The 17470-nt window shown below is 39.2% G+C and overlaps 1 pseudogene; it reads right to left on the reverse strand.

Moving 5' to 3' along the window:
• LOC118846870 overlaps positions 1–16508 on the reverse strand; it is a 28609-nt pseudogene extending 12101 nt beyond the window's left edge.
• Between the last annotated feature and the right edge of the window lie 962 nt (positions 16509–17470).

Here is a 17470-nt window from a genome sequence, read left to right on the forward strand (position 1 = left end):
TAGCTAAAAATTTCAGCCTACTCCAGATCACGGTAGTTGTTGTATGCTGTCCCTTAGGCCATTCTCTCTCCTTTGTTAAGGAGTTCAGCACCTGGCTCCCCATCTTCCTCTCCTCAACTGATGCCCTTCAAACTTCCTAACCTTCCAATTCATCAATCTCCTTAAATCTCACGACCTATTCCTTCATTCCATCTCAGCCATACACAGGGATGGTCACACCCTAGATCTCACTGTTACCTATAAAGTTCCACTTTCATATTCAGAACCTATTGAGTGATCTTTTAATTCCTTCCTAATTGATTCCTTATATAAACCCCCACAGAACCTTCTGTTTTCTCCTTAAGCTTCCCATATTCTCTTCTCCTTCATTCTCTCAGCTGAAAACTTTGCCCAATTCTTTAGGAAAAAAATGAGGGCATTTCAAAATCCTTTGGCATTAATGTGCATTCTCTCCTCCTTTACCTGAGTCTCCTTGTCAAGGCCCACCCCTCTACACATGCCCTCGATCCCATCCCCTCCTGACTTTCTCCAATAGATTGTAACCCCAATTATCTACCTTCTCTCTCTAATCTTTATATATGTTCAAGGCTCCCCAATCCTTAAAAAAAACTTTCACTAGACTTTGCCACCTCTTCAAGCTATTGTCTGATATGTCTAATATTTTTTCTCCTTCAAAATCCTAGAAAAAGTTGGTCACAACTGATACCTCCATGCCCTCTCTTCTTATCACTCCTTAAACAGTTGCAATTTGGCTTCCATCTTCATCATTCAATTAAAACTGCTTTCTCTGAAATTGCCAACAATCTGGTGGAGTTGTGAACTGATCCAACCATTCTGGAGAGCAATTTGGAACTATGCCAAAAGGGCTATAAAAATATGTATACCCCTTCACCCAGCAATACCACTTCCACGGCTGTATCCCAAAGAGATCATACAAGTAGGAAAAGGACCCGAATGTGCAAAAATATTTATAGCAGCTCTTTTTGTGGTGGCAAAGAATTGGAAATCAAGGGGATGCCCATCAATTGGGGAATGGCTAAACAAGTTGTGGTATATGAATGTAATGGAAAACTGTTGTCCTACAAGCAATGAGGAACAGACGGACTTCATAATAACCTGGAAAGCTTTACATGATATGATGCTAAGTGAGGGGAGCAGAACCAGGAGAACATTATACACAATTACAGACACATGGTATCTGTGATGACTAACTTTGATAGACTCTTCTCTTCTCAGCAATACAAGGCTCAAAGACAGCTCCAAAAGACTCATGATGGAAAAAGCTATCCACATCCAGAGAAATAATCACAGAGTCTAAATGCAGATTGAGGCAAACTATTTGCTCTTTTTTTTGCTTCTTTTTTGGTTTTGTTTCTTCTTTCTCATGGTTCATTCCATTGACTGTAATTCTTCTTTACAACTTGATTATTGTGTAAATAAGTTTAATGTGAAGATATATGTAGAACCTATATCAGATTACATGGCATCTTGGGGGTGGAGGGGGGAGGAAAGGGATGGGGAGAACATTTGGAACTCCAAAATTTGTAGAACTGAGTGTTGTAAACTAAAAATAAAAAATAAATTAAAAAAAAAGTTACCAACAATCTCTTAATTGCCGAATTTAATGGTCTTTTCTCACTCCCCATCTTTCTTCAATTATGTATTGCATTTTACACTGTCAACCCCATTCCTCTTTTGGATACTCTTTCCTCACTGGGTTTTCATGACACAATTCTTTCTTAATTCTCCTCTATATGAAAATTCTTTCTCAATCTTCTGACTCATCACACATATTACATTCCCTAATTGTGGGTTTTTTTCCCCAAGGCTCTGCCAGAGATCCTTTTTTCTTCTGTTTCTATGCTCTCTCAGTGACCCCACCAGGTCCCATGGCTTTGATTATCATCATTATGTACATGAATCAGATCTATGTATCCAACCCCAGACATTCTTTCAGTTTCAGTGCTGCATCAGCAACTGATTATTGGATGTCCTAAACTGGGTGTTTTAGAGATATCTCAAACTCAAAATGTATAAAACTGAACTCATTATCTTTTCCCCAAAACTTACCTTCCAAACTTCCTATTTCTATTGAGGGTACCACTGTTTTTCCAATTTTCCAACTTTATAATCTTGATGTGATCTTCATCTTCTCACTCTCTTTCACCCTCACATATCTATGCATTTAGTCATCCAGTCTTGGTATTTCTACTTTCAAATCTACCCCCTTTCTTTCTATGCATGCAGCCACCATCTTAGTTTGGGACCTCATCACTTCTTACGTAAATTATTGTAGGGGCCTGCTAATTAGTAGCTTTACCTCAAGTATCTGGCCACTCTAGTCCATTATATACACTGCTGCCAAAGGGATTTTCCTTAAAGGCAGATATGATCATGTCACTCCTCTGCTTGATAAACTCCAGTGGTTTTCTATTGACTCTAGGATAAAATATTAATGTCTCTGTTTAGCTATTATAGTCCTTCACAACCTTGCCCCAACCTATCTTTCCATCTTCATTGTATATTACTTCCATCTCTATGTAGATGATTCTCAGATCTACCTATCCTGTTCTAATCTCTCTGCTGACCTTCAACCTCACATCTTCATCTGACTTTCAGACATATGAACCAGATATCCAATAGACATCTCAAACTCATTATGTCCAAAACAGGACTTGTTATATTTTTCTCTAAACCCTCCCCCTTTCCTACTTTCCTTATTTTCATAGAGGGTAACATCCTCTTCCTAATCCCTCAGGCTCCCAATCCAGAAGCCATTCTGGATCACTATCTGCCATCTTCCATATCTGATCTGTTGCCAAGGCCTATCAATTTTGCCTTTGCAACATCTCTTTACTATGTTCACCCCCTTCTCTTCTCTGACACTGCTACCATTAGCTTAGGCCCTCATTACCTTGTGCCTAGAATATCATAATAGCCTGCTGGTGGGTTTGCCTGCCTCAAGTCTCTCCCTACTCCAGTCAATCCTCTATTCAGTCACCAAAGTGATTTTCTGAAAGCATGGGTCTGATCATGTCAGTCCCCTATTTGATAAACTCCAGTGGCTTCCTATTGCCTTCAGGAGCAGATACAAAATGCTTTGTCTGGCATTCAAAGCCCTCTATAACCTAGCACCCTCCTTCTTTTCCAGTTTTCTTACACCTTATTCCCAGAGGCATTTTCTTTGATCCAATGACTTAAGACATGAGCAAGGCATACTACCTTTCAGGATTTTTTTCTGGCTGTCCTCCATTCTGGAATGCTCTCTCTGTTCTACTTGAATTACTGACCTCCCTGGCTTTCTTTAAGTCCCGATTAGATTCCCACCTTCTGTAGGATGCCTTCCCCAATCCCTCTGAAATCCAATGTCTTCTCTCTATTATTTCTTATTTATCCTGGAAACAGTTCATATGTATGTGTGTGTGTGTGTGTGTGTGTGTGTGTGTGTGTGTGTGTGTATGTTAATGTGTTGTCTCCCCCATTAAATTGTAAGCTTCTTGATGGCAGGAACTATCTTTTATCTCTTTTTGTATCCTTAGTGCTTAGCACAGTGCCTGGCACATAGCTGACACTTAATAAATGCTTGTTGATTGATTAATTACTCACACTCTCCAATTCAGTTAATCTGGCTGATCTCTCTTTCTCAAAGGTGACATGCCATCTCTTGTCTCCATGCCTTTGCAAAGGCTATATACTCCAAATCTGGAATGTACTCTACCTGTGCTTCAGAGAATCCCTGTCTTCCTTTGTATTGGCAGCTTTCTGTGTACTGGTTGTTGGTGGGTCTTACACCCCTTCAGCAGCTGCTAGCAGATTGTTGCAACAAATGGTGTAGTTGTGGCAGGATCTGCATTTTAAAAGGAAAGTATGGCATTTTGGGGTACTGGGTTGGTTGAATGTTTTCCAGTTTTTGGATTGCTGTTTGTACTTGGGGTGGCTATGGTTCTGTGGAGCCCCAGGAGCAACAAACGCCTGAAGGAAAACAGGCCAGGAATCCAGATTAGGGCCCCTAAAAGATAATCCCTCCTTCCAAGGGCTTAAGTTGATAAACCTGGCTCCAGAGGACTGGGCTGAAAGGGCAAATGTTTTGAGACTACATTGTATGAGGAGTTTTGGAACAGGAGCAGAGAACTGTCTTCGTACAGACTTGAGAGAAAAATTAGAGAATGGCCTTTATGCAGATTTGGCAGGAGTGGCTGGTGAGGAGAAAGAAGAAGGGGATGGTAGCTGCCAACATATTGACCTAGACAGAGCAGAAGACTGTCTGCATGAGAACTTTGGAAAGGTGAGAGTGGTGAGCTGTCTTCCAACTGACTTTGGTGAGGTGAACGCAAAGGTGGGGAACCACCTACATCGGGATTCCAGCAGAAGCCAGGTGCAGCCAGGTGGAGTTGAATGACCAGGAACCCAGGAGCTTGGAGTTTAGCCCTGGGGCAAGATGGAAACTTTGCAGCAAGGTGCTGAGTAGGCCTTTTTGCTCCCTTCTGCTGGGACTGCTTGAGACCCAGGAGGGAGGGGTGGATTTGTTTATGGCGGCATGGGGGAAGGGCCTCTGACCCCACAGACCCCACCCTGTTGGCTTTATCGCCCAGCTGCCCCTCAGGACTTGGAAGTGGGGGAACAGCATGAAGAGGACAGACCCCCAACAGAACTTTGCTTGGACTTTTTTCTTTGAGTTGGGACTTTGGGTGTCAAGAGGAAGCCTGCAACGACAGTGGGGGGAGAAGGACATATCCCCAAGAGAACTTTATTTGGACTTTTTGTTTGTTTGTTTGCTTTGAGACTTTACTAACTAAAGCATGCCCTTGCCTGAGGGTACAGGGAGGAAGCCTGCAAGGGCAGTGTGTGTAAAAGGACACATGCTCAAGAAGTACTTTACTTGAACACTCTGATTGATTGAAGAGATTAACTCACTTTGAGCTAGGGGTGGATCATGCTTGTATTGTAAACAAGTATTTGGGAATGACATTGAATGATATGTTTTGTTTTGTTGTGGATGATACATTTTAGTTTCTTGCTTGATTGGATCACAATGTATAATTCTTCTATTTGTTCCAGGATCCATGGCCATTTAATTTAGATTTTTGTTAAGCCATGGAACCTGGAAGAGGTGTAGTGTATTGGGAATCAAGATGGGCTCTTAGAACTTATTCAACCAAGCACCATTGAAGAGTTTGCCTTTGTTTCCTTGATTAATTTTGGAGTCCTTGATGACCTCCTTGCCTCAAGGGAAAGCCTAGTTTACATGAGTTTGAGTGACATGTTTGTGACATTAGAGGCTTTTAGACCAAGTGGGTTTAAGTCACATTTTTGTGACGATTTTAGGGTCACGTGGGAGAGTCACATGTGTGACTCACCTTTGACCCTGAACAGTATATATAAATGCAGAGGTTGGCTTTCTCTTTTGGAGCTCTGAGCCAGCAGGAGTGGTGTGTGACTCTAGGCAAGCCATTGTTATGAGCTCCCCAGCTTTGAAGAAAACCCAGATGTTGATGCTTCTCTGGTAACTATATATTGTGATTTTGTCAGGCAGAAATCTATCTGTTGATTTGTGTTTATGTGCTCTGTTTGTATTTGCTCTGAAGTGCAGGTTGCTAGCTTTTCCCCCTGAGCTGAGTGAATGACATTTGTATGTTGGATTAAAGTAAGATTGTTAACACCTTAACATTGCTTTCCTTAGTAAAACAGATCAAAAGAACCTGGGCTTGCAGTGTTCTTGTTGTCGGCCTCATGTTGGTTTTTCACCCCCACAGCAGCTTCTAGCCAAATTGTTGAAACATACTTCAATAATAGCTCAAGCACATTGTTATTGTTTGTCCTTTGTTTTCAGAGGACCAATGAAATTACAGATGATGTCTTGAATTGTGTTTGAATAGGATTTTAAGTGAGGCAGAGTTGCACACAGTTGTGAGCCTCACTGTCTCTGAGTCATCAAAATCCAGTGTCAGGACAGGTCAAGACAACTGGCAGTGGCCTGGGATGCATTGAATGACCTTGGCATCTGGGATATTTGACCAAGCTCTAAGTGTTCCACATCACTTGATTCCACTGCCTTCCTGGCCATTGGAAAATTTTTTTCTCATCCACCCATTCCACTAGGTGAAGTTTTCACATGCTTGGGGTAGATATCCCCCCACCTCACCAGTGGTTTTGAGGCTCATGAGTTACCCTCACCCTGATGTAGCCCATTGGCCTAGATGGTTTTACTGGGGTGTGGGGTGTTCATGTTACAGCTTTCTGAAGCCACAGGTGAGATTCAAACAGCTCTCACCTGTGGCCCCAAGCTCAAGCATAACCTTGTGCATGAAACTTTTACTGGTTTCCCCAACTGCTAGTGCTCCCCTTCTAAAACTACCTTATATTTAATTCTGCATTTATTATCTTTATATTTATTCTCCATATATTTATAAATGTCCTTATCTCTCCTGTTAGAATGCAAGTTCCTTATTATTGAGGACCATTTTATTTCTTGTATATATATTCCCAGTGCCTAGCACACAGCAGGTTCTTAATAAATGGTTTTTATTAATATAAAGTTGGGTTCACTTTTTTTTAACATAACTGTTGAATCCTGCAAAACTTGTGAAAATGCAAGCAGCTATTAATAAAATTACCATAGTCAATGTAAGGTTTACATAGTTTTCCAAACTGTAAATATTTAATGTAGATCCAAGATTCCAAACCAAATAATTTAAATGAATATTTATAACATTGGAATGAATGCAAATAAATTACTGCTTTAAAAAAGAATTAAGCACTAAGGAGAAAAAAATAGTTATGCTAGTAACAGAGCATTGATTTTTGGAAAATCAGTTCCTCATCACCAACATGACATTTATGTTCCAGATGCAATTCCCTAATTGGTCTATAATTTGCTTCAGCTATTGATTCTTCTGTTTTAATTTTTTAAAAACTTACTGCTGCTATTTCTCACTTCATTAGTAAAAGGAAGTTGTCCAGAAACATCTCAATCATCATTTTGGAGTCACCTCTTTCCAGATAAGGCATAAGATACAGTATTGGAGTGAGTTCCAGACCTGCACAAATTTCATTACAGTTATCATAGACTAATCTTGGTTTCTGTAACAGGATGGAGAGTATATGAAGATGATCTTGAAGTTTTGCTTATCTTCTGTAGAGTGTTCCCAAGTAGTTAAATGACACCATTCAATAGATGCATGTGTCTCAACAGCTGGAACATGTCCTGCTCAGTATTTCTTGCCAACACAGGGATTCCATGTTCAGCCTGGAGTCCTGGGACAGCCCTAGTGAAAAGCTGAGTGGACATCCTCATCTTTAGATGAAACTTTTCACTTATACACTTAGAAGTAGCCTTGGTTCTAGACCAGTGATGCTAGCATGCTTGAGGTTGAAAACTCAAGTCCAGACATTAAATTCTTTAACCCAGTTTGGCATTGGTCCATTCACTCAGGCACAATGGCATATACTGGGTATACATTCAGAAATCAGTTTGGTTCCTTATGTCCTCAGCTACTCAATTCCTGATTTTTTTTTACTGTTTTTTAACCCACCTAGTTCATGTCTATCTCTCCATTTTGGGGGATCCCATAGCTCTTAATAAGATCTAACAATCATAGTATCCAGAGTAGGATAGTATCTTAGATATATTGTCTTAACTACATCTTATGAATAAGACAATGAAGGGGGGAGGTGATTTGCTAAGATGATGCAGCCAGTTAGTGTCCAGCAAGATCTGAACTATGGAACTCTGGATTCAATCTAATGATCTTTCCACTCATTGGCACTTTCATATTAATTAATCAAAACTAATTAAAAACAACCATGAAATACTTCCATAAGGCACTTGGGATAAAAAGAGAAGCTTACATTCCTATGAAGGACAATGTGCATACATATAGGTATAAAACACAAATCATCAAGCATTTATTAATTACTTGCTTTCTGCCAGACACTATGCCAAGCAGTGGAGATAAAAATCCAAAAAGTAGAAAAAGAGTAACCTTGTGGGAGAGGCACTAACAGCTAGGGGAACCAGAAAAGTCCTCGTGCAAAGAATTTGCCCTTCAGCTTAACCTGGAAACACTATATTCATTCTAGCATAGGCTACAACTCTTAAATTGGGGTTTTAACTTTTTTATGTCATGGCCCCCCTAAGGCAGTCTGGTGAAACCAAAGACCCCTTCTTAGAATAGAGTTTGCTAGCTACATTCACAGTTGAAGGAAATGCTAAATTTAACTTAGACATTAGTGAAGATGAAGATATGCTTTTTTCCCTATCCCAAGTTCAACAGATGCCCTTGAAATCTCTACAGGAACAATAGGTTAAAAGTCTTTCCTCTAAAACAAAATTACACACACACATACACACACACACACACATATAATATGTGTACATAAAATACATATATGTAAGAATATATGGGCATTTATATGTATATATATGCTTATGTATACATATATGTATGTATCTTCATATATATGAATATCTACATATATTAATGTGAAATAACTCTGATTTATAGATATAGAACTGCTCTATACTGGTTCTTGTGTAGTGGTAGCTTAACGCTCTACAGTTTTTGAAAGTTTGTCATGACATATTGAATGTAATCCCCACAACAACATTCTGAGTTAAGTAGTATAATAAAGAATTTTCTTTTTTGTGAACTCTTGTGGGTTGGGGAATAGAGTGAGACTAAAAATGGGTGAGGGCATTGGTGGCAGAGTGGATACAGTGACAAGCATGGAGGTAGAAAAACTCATCTTCCTGCATTCATATCTGGCCTCAGGAACTTGCTAGCTGTGTGGCTCTGGGAAAGTCACTTAACCCTGTTTGCCTCAGTCTCTCATCTGTAAAATAAACTGGAGGAGGAAATAGCAAACCACTCCAGTATCTCTGTAAAGAAAATGCTGAATGGGGTCACAAAGAGTTGGACATGATAGAAATAACTGACAAGAACAACAAGAAGAACCACCAGAACAAGTGAGTGAACTTAGGCAAAATGTAGTCTAGTGAATTTGAGTTCCATCTCTAACAGAATTTTCGAACTGATTATTAAGTATAATTCATGAACAGTCAGAAAAAGAAGCAATGATCACAAAACCAGTATGTTTCATTAAGAACAGGCAATCTTTTGACAGGGTTGTTAGACTCATAAGGGGAAGTTTTTAAACATACTGTCCCTAAATTTCAACAAAGCATTTGATGATGCCTCATTCTGTCTTTGTGGACAAAACAGACAGATGTGTTAGATGATAATAAATTTCAGTGGATTCAAAACTGGTTAATGATTAGACCCCAAAAATAGCCATTAATGAGTTACCATTGGTCTGGAAAGATGTCTTTAGTAGTGTGCCCTGAGGATCTGTCCTTGGTCCTGTGATATTCAACATTTTAGTCACTGATTTAGAGATAAAGGCAGTGGAAAGCATACTTACCATATTTGCAGATGACTCAGCACTGGGAAGGATAACTAACACATTGAATTATAGTTAGAATCCAAAAATATCATGTGCTAGAATGATGGGCCAAATTGAATAAGACAAACATTAATGAGGATAAATCTGAAATTCTATATTGGGGTTCAAAGAATCAGCTTCACAAGGGACATGCAGTTAGACAACAATTTACATGAACAAGATCTAGGATTTGAATAAACTTTAACCATAATATGAGTCAACAGTGTGGTACTTCAGCCAAAAGAGCGTGTCATCCTAGGCTACAGTGAGAAAAGATTACATTATGATTCCTTGAAAGATACAGTTCAAAGACCGTTTGATCACAACAGCCAGAATTATAAAACAGGGAGAGGTATTCTCACCAGAAGTGTTTGCTATTGTGATGGAGGATGTCCATTATGAATCCAAATCGAAGGAGTCCTGATGGGTGGTGAGGTCCTCTAGGTGTTTTTGTTTACAAATTACATTGTACTGACTACATCAAACTGCAGAATATTGAAAAACCTCCTGAAAGAGATCAATAATCTCTCAAATGAGTTTGGCCTAACTATCCACACAGGAAAGGCCAAATGAGTAAAGAATGGCAGTTATGAAGTTTGCAACATAGATACATTTGGGAGGAAAGACAACCTATAGAACTTGTCCATCATTATGTGAATATGGGACAAATAGCACAAATGGACAATGACTTGGGATCAAAATGGAACAGAGTTGGAGAGCAGATTGGATTGCCTTCAGGAAATTGCAGAGTTCCTTTAATAATGTTAAGCTCTCTGTGGAAACAAAAGCCCATCTTTTTAAGATCAATATTCTATTAGTGTTGCAATATAATAGAGTGCAATAGTATACAAGAGTTTTTTTCTTAAATCTCCAACAGAGGACAATGGAGAGATGTGTGGCAGGTATGAACAAGTTGCAGCATATAACCAATGAAAAAAACCTGAAGAGTAAAAGATGTCACCAAGGAATTGTGTGATAGAAAGAAAAGATAGGTTGATCTCATGGTAAGGGCAAGGGATTATAGTCGAATAGTCCAAGTGTTCCATTGGTATTCTCATTATGCTAGAGGAAAGCAAGGAAGGCCTTTTGTATACTGAGTAGAACTCCTGTGGAAAACTTATGGGAGGACATGGATGAAATCAGACAATGATGGGCAGACATGGATGGATTATGTCTGCATTGCTAGAGGGAATGTCTAAATCAATGATATCAGAGATCCATCTGAGTCTCCAAAATGAGGGAGCTCATAGTTCGGCTCTGTTCTGCTCTGGCCAGAACACATAGAGAATATCATGTTTATTTCTGGGTACTATATTTTAGGAAGGACAATGACAACTTAGAGCATATCATCAAAACTTTAGCAGGACCATAAGAATACTAGGACCTTGCCATATAAGAATCAGCTTGAAGAAGAGAATGCTTGGCAAAGGTTGTGGTGAGGAGGGGCAGTAATGAAGTTTCTTCAGAGAACCACAAGTTATTTCAACTCTTTTGGACTTGGTTTCTTCTTCAGTAAAATTGAAGGCATTTGAGGGAAGACTAAATGACTCCTCAATTCCCTTTCACCTCTAATTCTTGTGTCAAAATTAGTAAATGCAGGCCATTTAAGTGTCCATAATAACTAGTACAACAAACCGTTTATTCCCACAGGGAAAATTGAAGGAATAGTGCCTGTGGCATCAACTATAACCTGAGTGTAGCTTGCACAATTGTCAAGGCCAATTTAGTTGTGGAGTGGGTGAGGGTAGGGAACAGCAGAGGCCTGGACATAGAAGGCTATTATAAAGCAGGTAGGGAGGAGGAGTAGTTGAGGGTAGAGCCAGGATGGGTAGGAACTCAGTACAGTTTGGGAGGGAGGAAGTGCCATCTGGTAGCTTCCCATTTTAGCTAATTATTCTTGCTAACTAAGTGCTAAGCTTTGTTGTATCTATGCTGTTGCAGGACTGCAAGTGCTGTCAGCACCCTCTAAATTTGGCACCCTGGGGCAAAGATGAGTCACCCCTCCCTATTTATGGCTCTGCTGGAACCCATGTCTCAAAAAAAATTTTTTTTAAATGATTATAAATTCTCTCCCCACCCTCAGTAACTTTATGTTTCACAGCTGTGCCTGTTTTCTCCTGCATTGTTTTTCAGATGTTTAAGCACCAAAGGGAGACAGAAGGCAAAGTGGAAAAGTCTCAGGGCTATTGTAAAGGACAACTTTGACACATCAAGCTGTTACTTCTGCTGGGACTGCTTTCCTGGTTCCTGTACATCTAGCTCCTTAATTATTTATTTAGCCCTTAGAACAACCACCTTGCTTCGCTTCTTCAGTTTCTGTGAATTTCTTGGTCAATAAATATTTGTTTCGGAGTCCATCAAAACTTTGTAGCTCTTTTATGCCATTTTCCTCCTCATGGAAAAGAATTATATTTCTTTGTACCTAGAACCAGAAAGTGTATACAGTATGGTATGTGCCCGATAAATATTTTAGGGGTAAAGATTTTTGAACGAATGCTTGTGGTATGATGAATATACCATTGGACTAGAAGTAAAGACACCTGAGTTTTTAGTCTAGGCTATACAACTAACTAGTGGGCAAGTCACTTAACCAATCCAGATCTCAATTTTCTTCTCTGTGTAATTAGATGGTTGGACTAAATGATCTGGAAAATTCTTTCTAGTTATAACATTTCACAACTTATTTGGCATATCAGAAGCCTTACTTTACTTTGTGTCATCCTGATCCCTGTTAGTCTACAAGACTTTTGAACTTCTGTGGCAATAAGATCAAAGAATTTACAGATAAAAATGAACAGTCAGAATGTATTTATAACATGTATTTAGTCAGTCAACAAACATTTATCAAGCTCTCGCTGTACGCCAGGTAAGGTGGAAAGCACTTGAGATACAAAAGCAAGAGCATTGCCCCTGCCCTCAAAGATCTTACATCCTCATGCATCAGATGCTGTATAAATAACTAGATGCACAGAAACGATGTATAAAGTAAATAGGTGACACCAGATACAAATGCTCTAGTAGCTAGGGGGACTAGTATAGGCCTCCTGAAAAGGTGACATTTAAGCGTAGTCTTGCAAGAAGCTGGGGAAATGAAGATGTAGAGGTGAAGGAGAAAGAACATTCCAGGTGTGGGGGACATCTGGCATCAAGGCATGAAGACAGAAGATGGAATGTTGTATTTGAGGAGTAGCAAGTAAGCCAGGGCTTACTGTGAAGCAGACTGTGAAGAAAGTAAAGCAAAGCTACAGTAGGGATGATGAGCTGGGAAAAGGATGAAGGAGGAACTGTAAGTCACAGTGAAGGTGAGGATTGGGTTTAAGAATGAGGGAGAAAGGGTGGAGCCTAGATGGCAGAATAGATACAGCAACCCAGCCAAACTTTCTTAATATCCTCCCTCCCCCATAAAACAAAGAAACAATTTTGAAATAAATCTTCAAATTGAATTCTGAAGTGGAAGAAGATCACAAAATCATACAGGTGAGACATTTTTCCTGCCCAAGACAATTAAGAGATTAGCAGAAAATATCTGTGACTCCAGGATAGAGGCTAGCCTAGACCAAGGGGTGGTTCTTGGAGACTTCTGCAACAGTGGCAGTAGCAGCATTTAGAGCTTTCAAGCCAGCGACAGCAGGGCACCTGTAAACTGGTCAGAAAGAGATTATAAGGGACTCTGTGGAGGCACTGGGCACAGAACCCTGTTGCATAGCCATATGCAGTTTCGGCTTGCAGTTCCAAGGCAGAGAGGAGCACTAGTGTCTGCAGCTGCAGGGGACCAGGGGCCCTTGTCACAATTCCAGGGCCAAAAGGAGCACTAGCACTTGTGCCTGCAGGGGAGAAGGGGCCCTTCTTGCATAGAGAGCAGAACACAGACAAGGAGAGCAATGATTATACCTGCCTCCAGATCACACCACCTTGGAAGCACAGAAAAGTTGCAGACCCTCAGAACTAGCTCTTAAAACAGCAGCATGAAAAAACCTGAAGCTTGAAGCAGTGTACCAAAACCTCCAGTAGAGCAGAACTCAACTTTAACATGAAGTTCAAAATCAAGAAATAGGCTGGAAAAATGATCAAATATATAAAAAATACTTGATTGCAAAAAGCAATTATGGTGGCGGGGAAGACAAAGACACAAACTCAGAAAAAGACAACAATGTGAGAATAGCTACAAGCAAAACCTCAAAGAAAAAAATGTAAACTGGACCCAAGCCCAACAAGAATGTCTGGAAGAGTTTCAAAAGAGAGAGAGCAAGAGATGAGTGATAGAAAAAAAATCGGGAAAAGAAAATGAGAGTGATGCGAGAAAATTACAAAAAGAGAATTAACAGCTCAATAAAAGAGGCATAAAAATACTGAAGTTGATAACACCTTTAAAACAGAATTAATCAAATAGAAAAGAGGCACAAAAATTCGTTGAAGAAAATAATTAAAAAAATTGGGAAAAGAAAAGCTAATGAGACCGTGAGCTGTCAAGAAACAATAAAACATAGCAAAAAGAATGAAAAGATAGAACAAAGTGTGAAATATCCTTTGGAAAAACAACTGATCTGGAAAATAGATTGAGAAAAAAACTTAAGAATCATTAGATTATCTGAGAGTCATGACAAAAAGAGCCTAGACATCATATTTAAAGAAATTATAAAGTAAAACTTCCCTGATATCCTAGAACAAGAGAGTAAAATAGAAATGAAATACATCTAGTGATCATCTCCTGAAAAAAAAAATCTGGAATGGATCTTTTCAATGTCTGCTTCTACTGATTAGAGAAATTCAAATTAAAACAACTCTGAGATACTACCTCACCAGATTGGCTAACATGACAGAAAAGGGAAATGATAAATGCTGGAGGGGATGTGGAAAAATAGGAACACTAGTGCATTGTTGGTAAAATTGTGAACTAGTCCAACCATTCAGAACTATTCCCAAAAGGCTATGGAACTGTGCATCCCTTTTGACTCAGCAATCCATTACTAGGTCTGTTTCCAAAAAGATCAGAGAAAAAAGAAAAGGACTTATGTGTACAAAAATATTTATAGCAGCTCTTTTTGTAGTGGCAAAGAATGGAAGACTGAGGCTGTGCTCATCAATTGGGGAATCACTGAACAATTTGTGGAATATGCTTGTGACTGTATATTGTTGTGATATAAAAAGGATGGGAGGGAGATGGTTTCAGAAGAACCTGGGAAGACATATATAAACTGATGCAGAAGTGAAATGAGCAGAATCAGAAGATCATTGCACACTTTAACAGCAATGTTGTAATGATGATCAACTGTGAAAGATAGCTTTTCTGATCAAGAAAATAATCCAAGAAAATTTTGATGGATTCATGATTAAACAATGCTATCCACCTCTAAAGAGAGAATTTTGAGTACAAATTGAAGTGTGTGTATGTGTGTGTAATATGTATATCTATCTATGTATATATATAGTTACATATATATTATACACAAAGTATTTGTGTATATCTTTTCTCTATTTTTCTTGCTTTTTTGCAACATGGCTAATATGGAAATTATGTTTTGCATGATTTCACATATACTTCTGATACCATATTACTTGTCTTCTCAATGGGTGGGAGAAGAACTAGAGGGAAGGAGAGAATTTGGAATTCATTTTTTTTTATAAAAGATTGTTGAAAATAAATAAATAGTACATAAACAAAGAGAGTGAGGAAAAGGAGACAGATGAAAGAATAGGAAAGAATGATGAAAGAGGGAACTTCTAGAGTTCAGAGTCATGGAGGTGGCATAGTTATTGGAGATATTGAGATCAAAAAATAGCTGTCATTCTGGGTAGCAATGTGATTGAACATGTAGGTAATAGAATTTAAGGGGGTTAGTAAACTTAAGGAGGTAAATTAAAGGAGGCTGTTTGAGGGAACATCTGCGTGTATATTGAAGTCCTCACTTCATGTGCTAGGTTAAAGAGAGACTATGAGCTCTTCTAGAAAGGAAAGACAGTGCCCTGTCACTGCAACAAGGTGTTAGACTGGATGGTACAGATGAGTGGGGTGAGCCTCATGGAGGGGAGGTTGCTGAGTCATGGTAACTGAGATAAAGTCTGAAAGTGACAGTAGGGAGCAAGGATCATGGTAATTCCCTTTCCTGGCCCAATATGTCAGGAAACACGGGAGTAGGAGAAATCAGTAATGGAGACAGTGGCTAGAAATGTAATATCTTCTAGAGAAAGTCAGGGTTCTGCGAATGGAAAGGTGGAAAAAACATGAAAAGAGGAAGAAGGGAAATTTGTCAGTTGTCCAGAAAATGTTGTGGAGGGCACAATGGGAAGAAAAGACAGAATAAGAAATAGACTGAAGAACATAAAATTGAGCTGGGTAGGGACAGGGAATCTGGAGAGAGAAAGCAGAGGAAGTTAATTTTCTGCCTTAGGACATACATGAGTGGAGATGTTGAACAGCTAATGGGGAGATGCAGGAGGAGGCAGAGAAAAGAAAGTTTCTGGGGAAAAAGGAAATGTGCAAGGCATTAAAGAAATTATTGAAGCAGCTACTTTATCTTTACACTGAGGATAAACATGTTTTGAAGTTTTAGGAATCCCTGACATTACATTAATCTGTTCTTCTGAATCAGAGGTTCTTGGTGTGTGTGTGTTTGTGTGTGTATCTTTGTGAGATGGAATCTTTTGGTAATCTGACAGAGCCTATGGATCTTTTCTCAAAATAAATGCTTTTGAATAGATAAAATAAGATATAAATGGTTATAAAGGAAATGAAACATACTAACTTCTCTCGTTGAACTAAGTAGGTATGTATTGATGATTTGTTCTTCAGGTTTTTTTTTTTAAAATCTGTTCTCTGGGGAGTATTAGGAGGGACAGATTGATAAAAAATAATTGTTATACATGAAAATAAAATAATAAACAAAATATAATCATCAAAATATTTAAAAGCAAAACAAGTTCAATGACCCCAAGTTAAGAACCCCAGATAAATCATGTCTGGGAAGGTGTTATCAATACATCACCACAGGCACACACAGAAGGGAGAACATACTTACTTTTCCCCTGGTATCGTCTTTGAAGCTTTCTCTAAGAATAGCGGTAGACATCTTTCCGGAAACTGTGATGAGGATATTACTCCTAGTGTCCCCAATCTGTAATATTGCTCCTCAGATCAGGTCATCTTAGGGTTTTTGGTCAGCTGGGGATAGATACAAGGGAGTGTAGAGAGTCACAAAGCAATTTTGATGATGGCAAGGTCATGATAAAGCCTGTTAGTGGGATAAGGGGCAAGCGGGGATAGTCCATAGTCTGAGTGATCTTCTGTGAAATGCCAGAAGCAGGGCTTCTGGAGACGTAGAGTCACAGCAGCCAGAAAGAGGTCTTGTCACTAGTTGCATCAACAAGTGCTTAAAAGCTTTTTCTTCTGGGATAGCTAAGGCCTGACTGTTCTCTCTCCTGAAAAGTCACCTCTTTTGCATTTAAGGTCCTTCCTTTTCTTTGACCTAAAACCTCTGCTGGCTAAACCACTCTACAGGTAGATACAGATACAGAAGATATCCCTGGGATGGCTTGAGGTTTTCTAATGTCAATCAACAGATATTTATTAAACACTCACTGTGTGCCAGTTATTGTGCTAAAGGTTCCAAAGACAAAAATAAAATAGTTCCTGTTTCAAGAAGCTTACATTCAACTGGGGAAGATAGCATACGTACATATAAGGATAAAAAATGTAAACAATAAATAGGTAATTTTTTATGGGGGGGAGAATCACTAGTCATTGGGGATAAGGGCAGAGGTGGTGGTGGTAAAAATCAGGAAATACCTCATGTCAGAAGTGAAGCTACCAATAGATTTAAAGTTTGGGTTCTAGGCCTCCTCTTGATTGGTATTATCCACCTGTAAACAAACACTCTGACCTAGGGGAGCCCACATCAGAAGGGGAAATATTCCAGGATGGAGGTTGGATAGTTGTTGAATGTATCACAGAAACATAAATTGGACAGTAGTAGTGGCAGGAATGGTAGTGGTGGTGATGATGGTGATGGTAGTAATAGTGGTAGTAGCAGCA

This window comes from Trichosurus vulpecula, chromosome 4 (genome assembly GCF_011100635.1).
Source record: "Trichosurus vulpecula isolate mTriVul1 chromosome 4, mTriVul1.pri, whole genome shotgun sequence".
Lineage (NCBI taxonomy): Eukaryota > Metazoa > Chordata > Mammalia > Diprotodontia > Phalangeridae > Trichosurus > Trichosurus vulpecula.